Below are 5,781 nucleotides of genomic sequence, written 5' to 3'. Positions count from 1 at the left end.
TGTTTTTTCTTCGTAGTATGCTTTTTTAAGTTGTCGGAATTGCTTTTGTCACTGTTTTAAACAGCCATGCCAGGGGCTTTGGAAAAGGCAGGCACAGTCTGAACTGACGGATCTCAGAAGTGCTTGGTGGCATCTGTAAGAGCCCGCGCAGGAGAATGAAAACATTTGGTTTCTGCTAAGCAGCCCTTTTGAACCACTTAATTCCACTCGTGGTAACGTCTGAGGGAAATCTGGGGGACTGCTTCAGTCCTAGCCCGTTTGCTTTCCCTGTCCTGTTTGAGAATCCATCCTCTGAAAACTGACCCCGTTGTTGAAAGGACAGTGTTTCTAAAGTGGTCTTTTATGGCTTCCTCTTCCAGTATCCTTTCCCACAACTTTAGATATTTTTCTCTGAACTCAAGTGTTGTACGTCTGAAAGACTCCACAAAATTCATCACAATTGTAGAGGTTTTGGGGTCCTGTTTATCTAAAATTAAATGTAGATGTGGAAGGCTTTTGTCCAGTCGGAAACTCTGTGGCTAACGGGCAGATTCGGTCCTGGCTTCAAGCGGTGGTTAAAGGGCACAGAGGGAGCAGCGGGGAAGTTTTGGCCGTTGTTTGGTGGGATTGTGCGGGAAAGGATGTGATTGCAGAGATGAGGATGCTGAGGGAAGGTAACAAGTGCCTCATGCAAGGAGGCCAGTAGCGAGAAACTTCCCCTGCGGTGTTTTTCCCTTGAGATTCAGTAATTTGTGGATTCTTCAAAATTCACTGTGGTTCCACTAGTGTGATCTTTGGATGGCCTTGGTATTCTGATTTCTGAGAGAAAGAATCTGTATTCAATGGCTGACTGTAACATGCTTTATGCGAGTTGGCCTTTGCCTTGCACAGCCCTTTGGATCTTCGGATACAAGGACATTTAGGAGTTTGCACTTCAAAGTTAGGTCATAAAGGGCGGGGGGTGGGGGGGCAGGGAGAATAGAAGGTTTGTGTCTTAAATGAAAAAAAAAAATTAATTCTGTCATGTTAAAGAGAAATTACTATTTTTTTTAAGGTCACTTAGTGAAATTAGCTTCAATTAAGCATCCTTACTGAATGCATTGGTGACTACTTATTGGCAGAGTCACTCGTCTTGTGGTAATACCTGACCTGCAGAGTTTGTTACGATGATTAATCGTTGTAAAAAAAAAAAAAAAAAAAACCAAAAACAAAACACCAAACCAATTACATGGATAATAACCTGTTTAAAAGAGCCTCACCACCATACATCATTATTTGTTTTGTGCTCACAAAAGTATAACTGTGTGAGCAGTTGTTTAGGAGCTCGGGTGCTGAGTGATTGTGCTAAGGGAGTAAAGTATTTTCTCTGTAGCAGTAAAACAGCGGAGGATGCTCAGGGCTGCGCTTCTCCGCCGTGGGACCGAGTGCGTGGTGCCAAAAGCAGGAGCAGTGGAAAGAATCACAAGCTGCCAGAGTGCCTCCGTCCTCATCGGACGGTGTGATTGATGGAGGAAAGCGCAGCTGGAGGATAGCGGTGAGTGCTTGGCTTTTTCCCTTGCTGGAATTTCTCTGTCTAAAACTTACAAACTAAATTTCTAAACTTTCTTCCCATTATACGTATTTCTATAAAATATCTATATAGGAGATAAATGACCGGTTGTGTATTCCTGTGCTCAGCCTGACACAGGGTGAAACCAACATGTTCCTCAGCTGGTGCTTCCCTGTTGGTGTCTTTTCTGGCCCAGCCTCGCAGCTCGATGGAAGCGGCTGCTCTTCCTCCCCACGGGGCATGGGATTCCTCCTCTGCCTCCCGAGGCAGCAGGCGAATGGTGGGGGTGTGAGGCCGATGCTCTCCCTTGGTGTGTGAGGGTAGACACTGGGCAGTGCTAAACTCCCCAGTACAACGAGCACTTGGGCTGTAATTGGAAGTTTTGGAGAAAATGCGCTACCAGTGAGTCTGGAAAATGAGTGTTCCAGCGTTCCCATTCATATGCCATCCTTACCTCGTTGCAGAGTGAGATAGAGCAGCAATCACAGGCAGATCGCAATGACATCTATGAATAATTATAATAATTATACTTCGTGAGAGCTTAATTCTGCAAATTCTCAGATGTGTGGGTAAGACACAAAGTGCTGCCCTTTCGCAGCTGATGGCAGGGGACAGTGCTCGCTGCCCCTGCGGGTGCTCATCGGGATCAGCCTGGAACGGCTCTTGCCTACGCTTCCTGCTTTCCTGCCGGCGCTGCCGTGATTTGATGTACACATAAAAAATGACCGTAGGGGAAGGAAAGGTATTATGCACACTGGGTCTCATTTCATGCAGAAAGGAATGGGATTTAAGTTTGCTAGCTGGTCAAAATATTTAGGATGTTCTGCAGCAAACAAATAAACCACCGGTCCCAGGGAAGTGGGAGGGGAGGATGACTGGAAATGCTGCAACAGTGGAAGCTTCATGTTCGAGAGACACTTCCCGGACAAGGCACTTCTGTCCTGAGGGAGATCCAGGCATGTTTTGTAATGCTCTTAGCTAAGGAAAGTGCCGGTCGGACTCCAACGGGGAAGGGCTGGTGGCTGTAGACAGCCCCGAGATGTTCACAGGGACTTTTCCCCTGCGGGCTGGCTGTGAGCACGTTTGCACATGGCCATTTCCCTCACTCCAGCAATCTCCACGTCTGTTATTGATATCCTGAGCCTTTCATTCCACCAGGGACAAAACAAGTTCATTTGGGAGTTTCAGTTTGACCCAGGATCGTTATCGTTCTTGCTAAATATAGCCCCTCATGAAAATATTGACCATAAAACTTCATGGCCTGCCTGGCCCCCTGCTCTAACCCCCTGCTCCCCTCTGGAGGCCCTGTTTGAGCTCAGGTCCTTGCTGTTGGTCCTTGGTTGAGCCACAAAGGAGGTGTGTGTCCATGCATGGCCTTTTACCACGTTGATCCTGACCATGTCTTGCTGATGTGACCTGCTCACTTAACCTTGGCCCTGCCTTGTCTAGCGCTGGCTGGCTGTGGCTAGCCCCAGCTACCACCACTGGTCCTCGTTCAGGTGCTGTGGGGCTGTGCCCTGGCTGGTGGTGGCACGCTCTTGGTTTGCCTTGCAGAGCCGTACCTTCTGCTGCTCCCGGGTGTTGGGCAGCTCAACCTTGATCATTCCCTGGGTAACCCTGTGGGTCTCTTGGGGACGGAGCTCTGACTTGATGGATGTATTCCTGGGGCTGTCACAAGACTAGGGACAATCAAACCTTGTTTCTTACCCACCAGGAGTGGTGGTGTGTTTTTCATCAGGCAAGTGAAGTATTGCTTGGCATTCATGACTGAGCTGGGGAAAGGGTTTCCAGGGCATAAACTGGTGATTCTTGGGCAGTTTTATACACCCTAATCTGAACTCTGGGAAAAAAAATACAGGTCTCATTCTGCTTCCCAACACCATCTCACCCTCACTGTGGGTCTGAATTCACTGCAGGATCAAAGCAGGCTTCGGTCTGTGAAACCCAAAGGCTGTGGCTACCTGTGGCCCAGCGAGGTCAGTAACAAGCCAGCTGAGACGCAGAGGTAAGTGCTTAAATAGGTAGAAGGAAAACAAGGGGATTATTTTTCATATTTAGGCAACCGAGAGTTATGGGATGATGATGTGTTGATAGATAGCAATAACAAGGGATCAGCAAAGCTGATTGTCTGGTTGTCCGTGAAGATGAACCCGTGAGCCGGGCTTGTCCAAAGCACAGAACAAGCTCTCCGCATCTCTCTTCCCCGGCTCTTCAACTGGCAGTGTGCCGTGCTGTGGTCTGCTTTCACTCTGTGTGGTACCTACGTGTGTTGTTTTATTTTGACAGGAATGAAGGGTCATGTTTCACCATTAAAAATTAAACTTTGTTGCAGATGGTAATGAAGCGTTAAGATAGGGGGGCTTAGGCTGCAGGGAAAAGGAGTGGGAATATCCTGGTAAATTCTAAGCAGCTGAAGACACAGTTTGATGGTCAATACTTTCATGAGAGGCTATATTTAGCAGGAATGATAATGTTGCTGGGTCACTCACTGAAACCCTCAAATGAACTTGTTTTGCCTCTGGTGGAATTAAAGGCTTAGGATATCGATAAGAGATGTGGAGACTGCTCGATATTTTCTACTGCAAAATACTGCTATGAAATTCTTCATTTGTTTTTCCTCTGCTAATAAACTCCTCTCCAAAAAAAAAAACTCCATGCAGGAGATAAATATTGCAAAACAGGAGGAATTTGCAATGGAAAGTGAAGTGCCGTGCCCAAGGAGACAGGCACCCTCAGCAGTGGGGCTGGGATTAGCAGTTGGTTGCTCCCAGCTAATCCAGTTTGCAAATCCCCGGGCAGCGCTGCCGTCCTGGGAGCTGCCTGTACCTGTCAACAGCTCGTCCTCCTCTGGGATGTAAAATACTTTCCAAAAACTTAACACCAGCCTTCCTGCCCGAGGGTTGTGCGTTACACCTTTATGGGATGCTAATCAGAGGCAGGTTGCGAGTGCCCGAGGGACTCGGTGGTGTGTGAAGCTGTTGGAGCACCGGCAGCAGCAGAGCTTCAGGGAGACACTGGCCTGTCCCTGACTGGTTTTCATCCGCAGGTTTGCTGGCCCATGGGAAGGGTGAGCATTCGGCCTGAGCGGAGGGAGCTGTGCGGCTCGGGAGAGCGGAGAGAAACGCGCTGTATCTGCTCTGCGCTTGGCAGTGCTGCGGGAAAACCTCTGCAGAGAAACACCTTGAAATGGGCTTCTGTGTCCAGACGCTGTGAGACAGACCTTCAAGTCTTGCTGCCTTGACACGGGTGTTCTCGGTGCCGGGTCTGTGTGCGAGCGGTGTGTTGCCCTGGGACGAACCCTGCCGAAGGCTCGGTGCATGCAGAGAGCAAAGCAAATGGGCTGGATCCCGTTTAACTGGCAGGAGCCAAGGGAAGCAGCTCTCCAAACCCAGGCTCTGGTTCTCCTCGGCGTAGCTGCAGAGGGTGCTCTCTGCTCGCCCGGCTCCCGGCTGCTCTTCACCCTCGCTGCCCTGTGCCGAGCCTCCCCAAGGTGCCCTTTCCCATCTCTCTCCCACCGCCAGCAACTGGCTTTCAATTAAACCCAGCTCAGGTCAGCTCTTGACAAGCAGCCTCCCTTGTAACTGGCGGAGGTTACCAGCCAGCAGATTGTTAAAATGCATCTTAAAGAGAGAAAGGCTTGGGCTGGGAGCCAAGATAATTTTTTTTTTCATTTTTCTTCCTCCTCCGTCCTTCTCTGTAGCAACGTTTTCTGCAGGGCTGTGGCTCGGATGGGAGGCTGTGGGTGCTGAGAGGTGAGAGGGTGTGCGCAACGCTACTTAGCTGTTGTACCTGCAGCACAGGTACGACCACCCAGTTGTCATAATTAATGACCACAGAAATAGCAGAAGGGCTCGTAGACCTTGTGCTGGGAGATGGAAGCCAATTTCTAAGTCCTATAATTCAGGAACAGGCTTGAGTTGAGGGCAGGGCGTCCCATGTGTTTGCAAAGGGTTTCTTGCATCCTCCAGAAGCAGCCAGAACATGGTGCTCTGCGGTTCAGGATGTGGGATGCATCTGCTCCCAAATATGAGCCCTTCTGGTTGTGTTTCTGCCTTCACCTCTGAGTTACTAATCATAATTGCTCTCTGTTAATAAGGTGCTCGGTGCTATACAGTAGAGAGAAAAGATGTTTGGGTTTTTTTAATTATTTTTATAATGGAGGCCTCTGTAGCGTATGTTGTATGGAGCAAAAGGAAGGATATCAAGTGATGTTGTTTGCTTTGAGGCACTAAACACGAGCAGCCCCGTTCCCC

This window comes from Larus michahellis, chromosome 14 (genome assembly GCF_964199755.1).
Source record: "Larus michahellis chromosome 14, bLarMic1.1, whole genome shotgun sequence".
Classification (NCBI taxonomy): domain Eukaryota; kingdom Metazoa; phylum Chordata; class Aves; order Charadriiformes; family Laridae; genus Larus; species Larus michahellis.
The sequence above is the reverse complement of the archived record's forward strand: the minus strand, read 5'-3'. Positions refer to the sequence as shown.